Genomic DNA, 16,686 nt, shown 5'->3' with positions numbered 1-16,686 from the left:
TACACACCCCCTGTTGTTAGTCACTAACAGTCCCCATTAACAACTACTCACCCTCCCAGCCTGATCGTTAGCAACTCCTTTGTCTGTCCAACTGTTCTTCTCTCTCTTCAGGCTCTACCTTCTCATTTACCCCCTACCCCATCCCCTCTCTATTTTCTGCATATAAACTGACGTTTTCCCAGCCACCATCAGTTCTCAGGAATGGTAACCGGACCTGAAACGATAACTCTGATTTTTTCTTCACAGATGCTCGCAGACCTGCTGAGCTTTTCCAGCAACTTCGTTTTTGTTCCTGTATTTTTATTCTTGCTTCTTTAGTCAATATTGAACAGAATAGATCTGCAGCAGTCACAACAGCGATACAGAAATAAGCATTCTTAATCTTGCGATCAACCAGAAAACAAACTGATTCAAAGTCTGCAATAATGGTTAATGACTTGGGAATAGCAAAAGTTTCTAACTGCTCTATCTCATAGCCAGCCTCCTTAAAAATGTTTTCGAAATAGAACTAATCAAAAGTTACACATTGAAATTTGAGCTCACTAACCATGTAACAGGTCTTGTTAGAGACACAATCATAATGAACACCCCACCTGGTTTTAACAGGGAGATTATATTTCTACAGTGCAATAAACTGCTTTATCCTTTGTAACAACCACTAGGCAGAAGGAGTTTACCAGGCATTCTACAGGTTCCAATTCCACTGGATGAAGAGGGTTACGTTCATGAATGTTACACTTCAGAACTTCCTTGAAAGAATTTCTTAGTTTCTTTTCTTTATCTGCCCATTTTTCCCTGAAAGATACAAACTCAGTTACTGAGACAAGACTCTATAGAGAATCGAATGCATTGTATTCCGTGTTAAAGGAATTAACCTGTATTATATAGTCCAACATTTTGTTTTGCTTATTTTGACATGTACCCTATTGAGAGGTGGCCCCATAACAAAAATAGAGTGGTGACTGTATTTGAAAAAGGATTTCTAATGGCTGATGTGCAATAATGGATGGACAATATCAAAATGAATACTACTTGTCAATGTTTCTACAATAATATCAGTTAGGTGCATTTCATCCTGGATGAGAACAAAACCAGGCAAGGATAATTCCACTCAGCTGGAAGATGGAGCAGAAGTGGTGAAGGATAATATGGTCAACCATGTAAAAGGGCTGTAGACAGCTGAGAAGAATGAGGAGGGATTGCTCATCATGGTCACACCATGAATTTCATTGTGATTTTGAGGTCTGTTTCAGTGCTGTGACAGAAATGGAAATCTGTTTGGAGGTATTGAAATGTGTTGCAGGTTCCATTTGAACAGAAAGATCATGGATTAAGGGGAGGAATGGTGGCTTGGAGGCTTGGTAATAGTTTACAAAAACAGAGAACCTAGGATTGTTTCTGAGGAAAACAATAATTTCGGCAGATTTCATGCGAAGGCATGAGGTGAGAAATGACACAAAACGGAAATGTGAGTCTGGGAGTTTTAAAGGAAGTTTGACCTTGTTGGCTGGGGAAAGAGAGGATATGGCCTGAGGCAGCTAAACAGATGGTCTCAATCATAATGACAAAACATTAATGTGTTTCTCACATTGTTTGTTAGAGGTTAGGCTGGAGGAGATGAGGAGAGGGACTTTAGAAGAGAATTTGCTACTTCTGAGTCAGGAGGCCTGGCTTCAAGTCCCACCTGCTATAGAGGTGTGTAATAACATTTCTGAATAGCTTGTTTGGAAAATATAAAGAAGATAATTTACAGGAGAGCATGTGGAATAGTATGCAAGTTTGGCAGAGGAGACCAAGACCCAATTGTGCTTTATATAATACAGCCAGATGTGAAAAGCATGATTAATTGTTTGTCACCCTGTACTCTCAATCTGTACCATTAATCCTGAAAGGAATGCATTCGGGGAATGAGTAGAGAGGGAATGTGTTATGATTTTAACAGGGACCAGGGCTTCAAAGGCAAATGAACAAACAGAAAGGAACAAAAATGTTATAATGATTGGAAAGCCAAAGGGAGACATTTGGGGTTTTGAAATGTAGACGCAAGTGAATTTGGAGAGAAACTGTTCAAGTGGCTGTCGTAAAGGAATTAGGGTTAGCGTTCAACAAGAGGGAATATAACCATAGTCCCCAGATATTTGATGGCATTGCCATAACTAAATCCCCAACTATCAACATCCTGGGGGCTGTCCTTGACCAGTGACATAACTAGATAACCCATCTGTGACAACAAAAGCAGGTCAGAGATTGGGAACTCTGCGGTGAGTGTAGGCTTTTATTTCCACTTTCCTTTGTCAATTGGGTTACTCTGGATATCAATAACACAAGATAATTCTAAAATACAGAATATACCCAGTGTTCTTTATTAAAGCAAAGTACACTGCAAAAAGTACTGCAAAAAAACTCTTACAATGCTTACAATCACGAGTGCGCCCCTTTATGTGACATGTCCAAAGATCAGAACAGAATAAGTGATCCGCCTGGTCCATCTCAACTTTTATAGTTGATCAGATGATCTTCGTTCCTGAGCTATCTAATAATGCTGTGAGGCAAGCTTTTTTTTCTAATACTTTTTCTATATAAAGAAGCTGTACATTCAAATGTTTACATTGGCCAGTTGTCAGCAAATGTTCACTTTGGATTCTGGCGGACATCACAAATGCAGTATGTTTTCCTAACCGGTTTGATCAATTAACCCATTAGGATTTGCTTCTATCTCTTTGGAAAGAGGCTTATCCCTTGCATTTAATGAAATTTGACCTCAGCTTTAGCTTGGTCTTGCTTTATGTCATCCAATAAACTGTATGATATTTACACAACACAATTCTATGACAAATACAAAACCAGCAGATAATAGTCCACATTATCACATCTGATTCATTTTGTCTCCTTTGAAATATGACTTCAGCTTTTCCAAGTTGCTGTGACAGTTCAGTCCACACACATTGCTTCAGCAAAACACGTAAACACTAAATCCAACGAATTTTTTAATCATTAGGTCATCACCAGGCTTCATATGCTTTTTCCTTCATTTCATTCAATTTCATTTAACTCCATTTCAGCTAACCCAGCAAAATTTAGGTTAATATCTATGTGAGTAATTCACCTCCAGACTCCTCAAAGTCTGTCTGTAGGGTACTAGGTAAGGGTATGATGGAATACCCTTCACTTGACTGATGGGTGCAACTCCAACAAACTCAAGAAGATTGACACCATCCAAGACACAAAAGCCTGCTTCACTGGCAACACGTCCACCAAGAATACATTCCCTACACCCAATGATGAACAGTGGTAGCATTGTGTACCATCTACACGATGTACTGTAGCAGCATTCCTTCTACAGCACTTTCTAAAAATCAGGACCTCTACCAGCCAGAAGGATAAGAGCAGCAAATTCATTGGAACATTATCACCTCCAAGTCTCCCCCAAGCCATACACTATCCTGACTTGAAACTATATCACTTATCCTTCATTGTAGGTGGGTTAAATCTTGGAGCTCCTCCCCAAGCAGCACTGTGGATGTACCCTCATCGTATGCATTGCAGCACTTGTAAAGTGTGGTTCATGACCACCTTCTCAAGAGCAAGTGGCAGATATCAGTTCAGGCCTAGTGATGACAACATCCCCTGAAAAAGAAATTAAAAGTAAACAGAGAATATGACATGACGTCAGCTGAAACTATGTATATAGGATGGGCTGAATGGCTAAACTTATTGATGATATTCAACAGCTGCATGACCTTGAATGAGTCCTGTGATCATTCTCTTACGTGGGAAGATGGCACAATCAACGTGTTTTTCTGTAGTTGTTTTTTCTGTGCCTTGCTGTTTGTTACACTGTATATGAGAGAGAGAGAGAGTTTTATTCCAAGTTGCTGGACTTCACCTCAGACTGTAATCATGAACGGTGCCAGGAATGAACCTCAGCCTCCAAACGAGCCTTTAATCGAGGGATCCCCAACGGGCAGAAGGGCATGAGACTATTTTTCTTTCTTTTCCATTTTTTACTCTTACTATTATCATTATTATTACTTAATAAGCACCCACATTTAAGCAAATTGCTGTTGTCAAGTCTTCTCTTAATTATATTTAACCGATACGCACTGTGATACGCACTGTGATCCAAGACACTTTTGGCGAAGAGGATGGGGTTTGGGAAAATGTCTAAGAGAAGGAAAAAGCAACCTGATGCTCCAGAGACATTCCATATTCCAGGGTGGAATGTGGCAGACTCTGGATTCATGTCTGTAGCTAATATTTTGGAACATTCAGGACCCCCGAAAGGATGGGGTCAGTTATAACTGGAAAAAGAGGGAACTGGAGGTTAGGTTTCTGCGCTGTGCAAGTGCACTGAACCTTGCAGGAGTGTTAACTCTTTGTGGTCTGGTTTGAATGCATCTTTTTGCTTTGGTTGCTAAATGTCACCTAGTTCAATTTGTGTCTTATTGTTCCCTGGAGCTTGAGATCTGGGGATACTTTGAAGTTTTAGTTTGCAATTTGGGAATGTCTGATGATTTGAAATTGTGTTGTAAGCCTGTACTTGTGTGGAACATATGTGGTTAATGTAATGTTCTTTGAAGAAACCATTAGTGGTTGTGTGAAGCAAAAATTCTGCAAAATGTTAATTCAAAAATTTGATTTGTAAAACTTAGTAGAAATTTACCTTTTGGAATTGGCTCTGTGTTGTGTTTGGACTCGAGTAAATTTTAATCCCAGAAATTACCATGTTTGGAATTTCATTTTCTGGCCAGAGTGAACTTCCAAATATTGTTTTAACCTGAGTGAATCTTTCATTCCCAATGATAAGATTGACTCATTGTTAATATCCAAGTGACAGGGACATTGGAATGTTGAAAATGCAACTCCCTGTGGGCAAGGAGTTTAGGAAAAGTAAATTTAACAAAGGGGTGGGCTTTTCCTTCCTTCAAGGAGGAGGAGAGGTGAATATCATAATTATGTACTGGAGTTTATGTCCCACACTCTTTTTGAATCCATAATAGATTAATACTAATTAACCCATTCTGCTTGAAGTGGAATGGATGGAGCTTTTTTTTTTAGAAATTGGAGACACTGAAGGCTGAACATATTTGTAAAATTTCAATGTCACAACACAGTGATGGATGAGGCATCTTCAACCCATCAAGTCCTTCATCAATAACACATTTTAGTCTTGGGGAAGTACTGTGGAAATATCAATTGTAATGAGTGTCAGGAATCTCAAAACCACTGAGCCTGGATACACTTAAGCATATCATGATAAACACTATAATAAAACTCACATTCCCTGATAAGCTAAAAGATTTAAATTGAATAGTTTCCCAAAATTTAAAGGGATTCTGGGAAATGATAAAGTGCATGCACACAGTCTCAATGGTTTCAATGCATGAAAATGGTTAGTGACTTAAGGGAGTAAACAGAATATTGAATTTGAACAAATTTATATAGAGATATATCAAATATTTAGAATGAGTCATCAAGTAGCTTTAAAAAATGTGGGTCATCCTACAGGAAGAACAAACTAAGTATGTTGTGCATGAATCAAAACAGAAATGTTTGACTTTTGTTTTAATATATCATAAGGTCATTTTCCATGGATCACAAATCTCTACAGATCTCTGGAATTAGATATAGTGGTAATAGTTAGGTTGCAAAATTGGATGAGGTGAATTAATTAAGGATGGAGACTAATGGCAGAAGACAAAAAAAAATTTGAATAATGGGTTGAAGTGACAATTCAGCTTAAAATATTACAGTAGTGAAAAGGAGGTTTAGATGAGGGCACGAAACTGATAGCTCTGCGGAACAACAAACCAGCTCAGCGAGCCAATCAACCTCAACACTGATAGCTTTCTCTTGGTAATGTTTGTGTCCTGTTCTTTCGTTTTAAGAGAACTGATTTGGTGATCAAGCCACTATCTGAGGCATCAGGACCATGCGTGGAGAGATAATCTTCCAGTGTAGGTTACTTACTCTTATACGTTATTGCGCGGGTGTCATTGATTTGCCTCTGCATCTGCAATTGTAACATGGGCTGTCAAATATCATCAGGCGTGGGTTGTATACGACGGGCTGAAGGGCTAAACTTGTTGATGATATTCGACAGTTGCATGACCTTGAATGAGTCCTGTGAACATTCCTGTACGTGTGAAGATGGCACAATTGAGGTGTTTTTCTGTAGTTGTTCTTTCTGTGCCTTGCTGTTTGTTACACTGTATATGAGAGAGAGTTTCATTCCAAGTTGCTGGACTTCACCTCGGACCGGGATCACGAATGGTGCCAGGGACAACCTCATCCTCCAGACCAGCCGTCGATCAAGGGGTCCCACATTTAAGCAAATTGCTGTTGTTGAGTTTTCTCTTCATTATATTTAACCAAATCCAAAAGAATCGATTGGATACGCGCTGTGATCCAAGAGACTATGTAAAGGTGAAAATGTGATGTAGAGACGGGTGGGTTGGAAGTGTTTAGCTCCAGGGTGATCAGGCTCAGATTTGTAAAAGGTGGACAGGAATACAGATAAAACAGCAACTATATTTATGTTTTATGTCTCCAGCATTGAGAACTCTCCACCATCAGCTGTCAAACTATACATGTGAATGTTGGGAGTGGGTATAAACTGCTGCCATTGCTGGAGATGTTCTGGTTTGATACCTGGAATACTGTGAGCAGTTTTGAGGCACATATTGCCCCAGGAGGTAGTGTAGGTTTAATTTGACTAGACACCAAATGACTTTACTCAAATCATTTAACCACATGGTGAAATTTAAGGGCTGTTTTCCCTGTAGTCCTTTAGGGTAGTTGGGTATGTTTTCAAGAAATTAAGGGGAACAGAAAGAGTAGGTTGGGTGAATTCATTTTGACTAGTTTGGAAGTCTAGGACTATGGATGATTAACTAAAAAAATGGAGCCAAACCTTTCTGGAGTGAATTAAGGAAATGTTTCTTCATACAAAGTGGTGGGAATTTGGAAACAAAAGCAGAAGTTGCTGGAAAAGCTCAGCAGGTCTGGCAGCATCTGCGAAAAGAAATCGGAATTAAAGTTTTGGGTCTGGTGATTTTTCTTCACAGATGCTGCCAGACCTGCTAAGCTTTTCCAGCAACTTCTGCTTTTGTTTCTGACTCACAGCATCCCCAGTTCTTTTGGTTTTCATTTGGTAGAAATTTGGAACTCTCTTCCACCAATGGCAACTGATTCCAGATCAGTCATTGAATTTAAAAGAGAGATGGATGATTTTTTTTGTTGGCTAAAAGTATTAAGGGACATGGGGCATAGATGAGTATATGGAGTTAGGCCATATATCAACGATGATCTAATTGTATGGTGGAACAGGTTTGAGAAGCTAAATGATCCCTTGTTTCCACGTTCCCATGAATGAAGATTTTGGAACAGACTGAATAGTGTAGAAAGAAAGGTCACCTTTCTAATATGTGGAATTGAGAAAGTTTGAAAGGAATGAGTCTCCTAGTTGCCTGCTACCCCATTCATTAAGCCTGAGGTTGGTCTGATTTCAACCTTAACTCTACATTCCTGCCTATCCCTGATCATCTTTCAGCATCTTGCTTATTAAGAAACTAATTCCCTTGCTTAACAATATGTCAGGATTCTGCTCCACTGCCTTTTAAGGCAAGGAATTCTAAAACTCACAACCCTCTGAGGAAAAAATGTTTCCTCATCTGTGTTTTAAATGGGTACCTCTTTCGTTTTAAACTGTAATCTGTAATTGTAGAATGTCCCATGAGAGGAAACATCCTTTCAAACTGCTCCTGGTCAAATCTGCTCTGTATTTTTGTCATCTCTGTATCTCTGTTTCAACTAAACCCCCTCTGATTTTTCTAAACTCCAGAGAATACAGGTCTAACCTGACTAGCCTTTATTCATAAAGCAATCTGCTCATTCCAGGTATTTTAGTAAACCTTCCCTGAACTGCTTCCAACGCATTAACATCCTTCCGTAAGTAAGGTGACCAGTACTGTACACATTACCCCAGATGTGGTCTCACCTGTTTAACAGAAGTATTACCTCCCTACTGTTACGGTCAACTGCCCTCGCAATAAACTATAACATTGTGTTAGCATTCCTGATTACTTGCTGTACCAGCATACTAACCTGTGTTTCAGGCTTAAGGGCATCCAGATATAATCAAAATGCAAGTTGGTGACATGGTGGCTCAGTGATTAGCCCTACTGCCTCACAGTGCCAGGGATCTCATTCTCCCTTTGTCTGTGTGGGTTTCCACTGTGTGCTCCGGATTCCACTCACAGTCCAAAGATGTGCAGGTTAGGTAGGTTGGCCATGGGAAATGCAGAGTTGTAAAATAGGGTTGTGGATCTGGGCGGGATGCTCTTCAGAGGGTAGGTGTGTACTCGATGGGCTGAATGGCCTGCTTCCACACTGTGATTCTATCCAAAAGAAACTTAAATACAATGGTTTCCAATTCTAGTCAAAGTGTTTTTGCCCTGTTATAGTTTGATCTGTTCCCATGTCCATCTGAACAGCAAATTGCTGAAATTAAATTTTCAATTTAATGGAGTGATTTGGACACTCTCACACACTGGATGAGATCAGGAATGCAGTGCAGTTTGGTGATCAAGTCTATGATTTTCCTGCCATACTCAGTAGCACAATGAGCTGTGTATGTAAAACAGAGGATAGCCTTTTTATCCCCTTTTTGAAAAGCTGAACAAATAAGCTATTTAATTTTTACCTGTTCACACACAAATTTTGCAATTGGGTTCCAGTCATAAGCTGCTGGATCATTTTGAAACCACAGGTCAATCTCCCAATGATTGTTGGAAAGAAAATCGGACAAAATAATTTCCTCCACGTACTCCGAGGCACAGAGAGCGCAGTGAAGACAAAGACCACATGTAATTTCAACCAGTGTCTGGAATTTTGGACCTAGAATAATTCAAACACCAGTCATTAAATAGAAAAAGATAGTGGCATCACACAATGCAAGTAAGTGAAAAAACAACTCTTGGGGTGATTTCTGAATCAACGTCTGACTCTCTAAGATTGCAAGCAAAAATCAGAGTCCTCTTATTCCATTCCCACTGCTCTCAGTTTCATGTGATGATAGAGCCATGGGGGAGTCATGCTGACTCCAGCTCCTGACTTCAGGCAACAGCATAAGGCTTGATGTTGGACACAGCCTTCTATGGGGCCTTCGGGGTAGGAGCCGGGCATCCCAAGTGGCTGTCGAGGATTGTATTTTCTGTCACCCCCACCGCTGGTGACAGATAAGCCACAAGGCGGAAGAGAGGGAGTAGCAATTGACAGAGAAGCAGGAGCCCTTGAGTGGTGAGCTACACTGTGGTAGGAGCAAGAGCAACAAAAACAGCAGTGTTGAGAGTATGGATGATGGGGTGTTGGAGCAGGTTAGAGGTGAAGGAGAGAACTGTCTGGACAGCACAGAAGCCCCCTGAGTCTGAGAAGTCCAGATGGAGGGAAGGTACCCTCAGGGTCCTTGAAGGCAATATAATCTGCCTCACCAGGGTGAGGAAAAGTAGCCTTCTATTTTTATTTATTCACAGGACGTGGTCATCACCGGCTGGGCCAACATTTATTGCTCAAGCCTCATTGCCCAAAAGTCAACCACATTGCCGTGGGTCTAGAGTCATATGCAGGCCAGACCAGGTAAGAATGGCAATTTCCTTCCCTGAAGGATATTAGTGACTCAGATGGGTTTTAATGACAATCAGCAGTGGTTACATGATCACCATTAGCTTAGTGTTTCATTCCAGATTTTTATAGGATTTAAATTTCACCATTGGGCATGGTGCTTGTTCTCTGCTACAACTGTTACTCACAATTAATTCTCAAAATACACAAAAGACTCAGGTAAATTTGTTGTCGTAAGCTCCAAATTGCCCTACGAAAGTGAATCATGAGGGTAAGCCATCAGGGCAATGTAGGATTGTTCTCCCTGTGTTTACTGCTGATGGGCTCACTGGGGAATCTCAGAAGGTCTGGCAGTAACTGTGGTGAGAGAAACAGAGTTAACGTTTTGAGTCCAGGATGGCTCTTCTTCAATCTCTTCACTAAACTTTATTTCTCCCTCCACAGACGCTGCTCGGCCTGCTGAATTTCTCCAGCATTCTCAGTGTTTGTTTCAGATTTCCGGCATCTGCAGTATCTCATTTGTATTCACTAGAGAATCCGTCAGTAGATAGCATTGGAGGAAAAAAAAACTGCGATTAGGTGAGCAGTGAGGTGATCTATTGTGATGCTTGCCTCCTTCCAGACGACGAAAACGAAGTCAGGTATTTGTGCTTCTATTCTGGTGGGTTCTGTATACACTGACAGCCTTTTTTGGCTGTTAGCTGTCAGATGGCCTTTTCAACCCCATCGTGTTGAGGTGGCAACAGGTTACATGCTGAGAGATGTGCTCAACAAGATTCACAATGAGGACTGAGTCTCAGTTGAGGAGATATTCAAAGTACTGAGGTAGGGGTACAAACACTAGACGCAATGAATGAGGTCAAAGAAGAATTCTACTCCAGAGTGACCCTTCCTGGGCATTTTGAGGATCTCCTCAACTGAGACTCAGTCCTCAATGTTAACTCTGATTTCTCTCCACAGATGCTGCTGGATCTGCTGAGCTTTTGCAGCAATTTCTACTTTTGTCTCAGAAGATAGGTAGAGCTGGAAAGTTCGAGCAGCAGTCTATGGGATGTTCTGTCCCAGAGCCTACACTTTGAAATGTGATGCTAGGAATTAAAAAATGGCATTGGCACAAGGGAAGGATCTAATTGGCCATTTGTAAAGCATTCGGGCTGCTATGGCAGCAATGAACCTTTTCTGAAATTACAGGGCTGAATTGATGTGTAACACCCTCTCCCTTCAACACCAACACACAAACAAGCAGACCTGTGAGCTCCTAGGATGGCACAGGTGTTTAGAGGTAACAATGTATCTACGTACAAGTTAGTCCCTATCCATGCCATGAAGACTGGCCTCCAGTCGTTGTGGCTATCCCTTCCATTGGTCTGTCAGGTCTGTGTGGTAGTCAGTGTGTAATCACCCCATGTTAAATGAATACAGACACAGGCATCTTTCACCTCCTCAAAATGAAGTGTGACACCTGGAACATCAGGATGCTCATAGGGAACCACAATAATGACAAACCTAAACATTGCTCTGCTCTCATAGTCCCGGAATTCTGACGCTACTATAGTGAAGTTGCTGCCTTAAATGAGACATGGTGGACAGGAGGAAGTCAGCTCCAAGAACAAGGTGAAGAATACACCTTGTGGGGAAGGAAGCCTGAGGAACACTGTCACTGTGGGATTAACATCACCATAGAAACAAATGAGTTGACCATCTCAGTGAGCCCCGTGAAACAGACAAATACTTCATGATCTTTTGACTTTCCTTAACCCAGAAGCAGTACGCCACAGTCATCTGTATATATATCCAAACACTAGATGCAATGAATCAGGTCAAAGAAGAATTCTACTCCAGCCTTGAACAGCCATTGTTACGAGTCCCAAAGGGGGAAAGGTGATTGTCCCTTGTGACTTCAATTCCAGAGTTAGGAGGGATGCAGACTCTGGAAAAGTATGATTGGCAAGGAATGTGTAGGGAAATCAAATACCACTAGAGTCCTCTTAGAACATTGAACAATGGCTACGACTGTCAGCTGTAATGGAAAAGGCTATCTAAGCAGATATGACCTGGACGTTAAAATTCCTCATCTGGAGTGTATAGCTTACACTGATACCTTCAAATGTTTGCATGGGGATGAGACTTCTCGACTATATAGACAATAGAGTACAGCACAGGAACAGGCTCTTCAGCCCATCATGTCTGTACCAACCATGATATTATTCTTAATTAATCCCATCTGCCTGCATATAATCTGTATCCATCTATTCCCTGCCTGTTCACATGTTTTATTAAATGCCCCTTTAAACAATGTTATCGTATCTGCTTCTGCCACCTCCCCTGGTAATGCTTTCCAGGCAGCAACCAGCCTTGCGCACATCTCCTTTAAATGTCTCCCCTCTCACTTTAAACTATGCCCCCTAGTATTTATCATTTCTTCCCTGGGAAAAAGACTCCGACTATCTCTCTACCCACGCCTCTCATAATATTATATACTTCTTTCAGGTCGCCCCTCAGCCTCCGACACTCAAGCGAAAACAATCTAAGTTTGTCCCACCTCTCCTTATAGCTAATACACTCCAATCCAGGCAACATCCTGGTAAACTTCTTTTGCATCCTCTCCAAAGCCTTCACATCTTACCTATAGTATGGCAACCAGAACTGCATATTCCAAAAGTAGCCTAACTAAATTTTACACAGCTAAAGAAATGCCTGGAACAGAGTCTGCTCATAATGAACACCTCTTGATTCCATAATTCTAAATTCATTAAGGAAAATAACGCCGGTCACCTTGGGAAAATTGGGATTAGGAAAGTGGATGTGGTGGCTCAAATGCACTCGCATAGTAACCAGGCTAAAAATAAACTGGGGCTGGGACTGATGTCACTTTCAGTTTCTACTAGCACTGTGCCGACAGAAACCATTTTATTGAAAACTCAATACAGCATACTGAGCAATAAACTAAATCACTGCCAACCATAATTTAAACTGAATTCTCATAAATTAGAGTGTTACTGTTCAAAACAGTGAATGAAAGACTGGTTAACTAGAGCAAATAATGCGCTGACTAGTTGAAAAGGCTTTTACCAAATTCTTCAGAACAAAAGGCAGGAATTCTTTGACCCCTTGATTACTGAAGGGCGAAATGTAACATTTGTCCAAGTAGGTCTGAGAGTTAAAATATTTTTCATAGCAATCGGCAACAGCAAAATCTAACGCCATTTTATACTCAGCAGGAGTGTGTGACTGAGTGCAGGATTTGTTGACAGTTTCCAGCCTGTTTAAATTTCGAAGGGCAGTCCCTGCACGAAAATGTGCTTGAAAAAGAAAGACTGAAGGAGGTGTTCCTGAAGAACAGCCTATCATTTTTCTCACAGCGTCATTCTATAAAGTGCGTGCGTGGTAATCTGTTCCTGTAACTGATTTGTCTCTTTAGCCTCACTCGGACTTTCTGTGATTACATGTGAAGATATAATTTTCATTTCAACCAAATTATTCCCCAGGAGTAAATCAATTCCATAATGGGTAATTACTTAACTACTCAGCTACCACCAGTCTTTTAGCTGTAATTAAAGCTACAGTTTGATCTGTAGCATTTTCCTTTTGAATTCTCTCCCCAAACTCAGTCATATGAACCCCATCGGTTTCACGTGCTTCCATCACACCTTCCAGCATTCTGAATAAATATAGCTCACTTTGTAACAATGAAGGCTCTTAATCCTACAATTTTCACCGCTGCCTTCAGTGTTTTCTTTTTTCTGAGGAAGAAGTCTTTGGGCATTCCCAGCTATCCACTCATATCCTTACCTACTTTCCTTCCTTTCACTCTCCCACTCTCTCTCTCTTTTAAATTTATTGGGGTAAGAGAAAAAAAAGTTTTCATTTTGTGGACCAGCTTATAATTGTCAGTCATTACTGTTGCCTTATCTAATAGTTGCAACGTTTGGTCTTCATCAAAGTTTCTTCTGACAGAAGGTAGTGACTTTTTTAACTTCTTCGAAGAGAGTAATCTTTCTAAGGATTCCATACGTGGTTTCAACTTGTATTGCTGTTATCTGTAGGCTTTTGTTCACAGTGTCCCTTGACCATTGGGTTGACTCCTGTTATCAATAACCGAGGCAGTTGTAACAATGAAATATCTCTGCAGTTCTTTAGAAAAGCAAATTACACTACAAAAAATGCCAAAACCTTACCCTTAGAATGCTCATCATCACAAGTGAATCCTTTTACATCATCTTAGTCATAGAGTTGTACAGCACAGAAGCAGACCCCTCAGTCCAACTTGTCCATGCTGACCAGATATCCTGAAGTAATCTAGTCACATTTGCCAGCATTCGGTCCATATCACTCCAAACCTTTCCTATTCATGTACCCATCCAGATACCTTTTAAATGTTGTAATTGTACCCATCTCCACCACCTCTTCTGGCAGCTCATTCCATATACACATCACCCTCTGTGTGAAAAGTTATCCCTTGGTTCCTTTCAAATTTTTCCCCTCTCACCTTAAACCTATGCCTTCTGAGGAAGGGGGACCCAAAACCAGACCTGAAACATGAACTCTGAATTTTTTCTTCACAGATGCTGCCAGACTTGCTGAACTTTTTCCAGCAACTTTTAATTTTGTTTCCTCTGGTTTTGGACCTCTCTACCCTGGGAAAAAAGCCTTGGCTATTCACCCTAGCTATGTCCCTCATGATTTTATAAACCTCTATAAGGTCACCCCTCAGCCTCCGACACTCCAGCGAAAAAAGCCCCAACCTATTCAGCCTCTCCCTATAGCTCAAACCCTCCAATCCTGGCAATATCCTTGTAAATCTTTTCTGAAATTTTTCAAATTTAACAACATCTTTCCTATGGCAAGGAGACCAGGCCTGAATGCAGCATTCCAAAAGTGGCCTAACCAATGTCCTGTGCAGCCGCAACATGACCTCCCAATTCCTATACTCATTGCACTGACCAATGAAGGCAAGCATACCAAATGCTTTCTTCACTATCCTGTCTACCTGTGACTCCACCTTCAAATACCAAAGAGCTCACACTCCAAGGTCTCTTTGTTCGGCAACACTGTCCCGGACCCTACCATCAGGTGTATACGTCCTGCCCTGCCTTATCTGAAGAAGAAAGCAGACTAGGTGATCAGCTGGTTTTATCTCAACTTCTTATTGTTAATCAATAATTCTTGATGAGCTAGCTACACTTTTACTCTGTGGCAAGCTGTTTTATACTCTTTCCATACAAAGAAGCTCTAATGTTCAAACCTTGACATTATCCAAAGGCTTACCCACACTGTTTCTTATATTCTGAAACGTTTGCCTGTAAACTTTGGGCACTAATTTGTATACATACACTATAGCTCATTTTATTTCCTGTGCTTTACCTGCCAGCTTACTCTGCATGGACAATATCCCATGTTCTTTTCGTTGAATCATTTGCCTTACTATTTTCTCAAAGGACATAAAGAATATTTCCACACCCTTTTCCTCAAATATTTGTAGGGCCTGTTCAGACATGAGTTGGAGTTAAAAGTTTGACATATCCAGAAATGTTTTGGGCATGAAGGGTTTACTGGCAAAGGAGGAGGAGGCAGGGAACCTCTGCAGTTTTTCTGAGAGTAAACTCCCAGAGTGCCTGGTGGTTGCTCCTATTCCTTGTCAGTGCCTGCTAGCTCCATTGTGTTTCCATGAGAAGATGGGCTCCTGGAATGAGATTCAGGTGTATTGCCCCCTTCTTATCTTCACATTGATACTGAGACACAACAGCCAAAACAATAAAATGCAGGTCTGAGCATATATCTGGCAGGTACTGAGCATTCTGCTTGACCTGGATCTTCAAGATGGCTGTCACTGTTTCCATGGAGGCAATCAAGTGCTCATATGACAGTGTCATTACAGTAGACAGAAGATGGACATACTCCTCCATCTTTTGCTCTAGTCTAACGAGGTCCTCTGGCACCCATGCCAGACATTCCCCTGTCTCTCTGTCAGTAGATCGACAATGCCACTTATTAGTACAGGGGCACGTCTTCTGTATAGAACTCCACAGGGCTCTGTCAGCTGTCACAGGGGACTAAGTGTGGTGTGTCAAAATTTGCAGATGATACTAAGGTGAGTGGTAGAGCAAAGTGTGCAGAAGACACTGAAAGTGTGCAGAGGGATATAGGTAGTCTAAGTGAGTGGGCAAAGGTCTGGCAGATGGAGTAAACTGTTGATAAGTGTAAGGTCATTCATTTTGGTAGGAATAACAGCAAAATGGACAATGTTTTAAATGGTAAAAAATTGCAGCACGCTGCTGTGCAGAGGGACTTGGGTGTCCTTGTGCATGAATCGCTGAAGGTGGGATTGCAGGTGCAGCAGGTGATTAAAAAGGCAAATGGAATTTTGTCCACCATTGCTAGAGGGATGGAGTTTAAAAACAGGGAGGCTATGCTGCAGCTGTATAGGGTCCTGGTGAGGCCACACCTGGAGTACCTTGTGCAGTTTTGGTCTCCTTACTTGAGAAGAGATATACTAGCACTGGAGGGGGTGCAGAGGAGATTCACTCGGTTGATTCCAGAGTTGAGAGGGTTGGATTATGAGGAGAGACTGAGTAGACTGGGATTATACTCATTGGAATTCAGAAGAATGAGGGGAGATCTTATAGAAACATATAAGATTATGAAGGGAATAGATAAGGTGGAGGCAGGGAGGTTATTTCTGCTAGCAGGTGAAACTAGGACTAGAGGGCATCGCCTCAAAATAAAGGGAAGCAAATGTAGGACTGAGGTCAGGAGGAATTTCTTCACCCAAAGGGTTGTGAATCTGTGGAATTCCCTGCCCAGTGAAGTGGTTGAAGCTACCTCACTGAATGTTTTTAAGGCAAGGCTAGATAAATTTTTGAACAGTAAAGGAATTAAGTGTTATGGTGAGTGGGCGGGTAAGTGGAGCTGAGTCACAAAGATCAGCCATGATCTTATTAAATGGCAGGGCAGGCTCGAGGGGCCAGATGGCCTACTCCAGCTCCTAGTTCTTATGTTCTTATGTTCTTATGTCAGACCTCTGAGTGTCTGAGACATCAGGCATTTCTTCCTTTGCTGGCAATG

The 16,686-nt window shown here is 41.2% G+C and overlaps 1 pseudogene; it reads right to left on the bottom strand.

Annotated features, from left to right (window-relative positions):
• The window catches only part of LOC125486703, a 23,072-nt pseudogene extending 10,244 nt beyond the window's left edge, over positions 1-12,828 (bottom strand).
• Between the last annotated feature and the right edge of the window lie 3,858 nt (positions 12,829-16,686).

The sequence above is a fragment of the Rhincodon typus genome, chromosome 32 (genome assembly GCF_021869965.1).
Source record: "Rhincodon typus isolate 14 chromosome 32, sRhiTyp1.1, whole genome shotgun sequence".
Taxonomy (NCBI): Eukaryota; Metazoa; Chordata; class Chondrichthyes; order Orectolobiformes; family Rhincodontidae; genus Rhincodon; species Rhincodon typus.
Note: the sequence above shows the minus strand (reverse complement) of the source record. Positions and strands in the feature narration are given on the sequence as shown.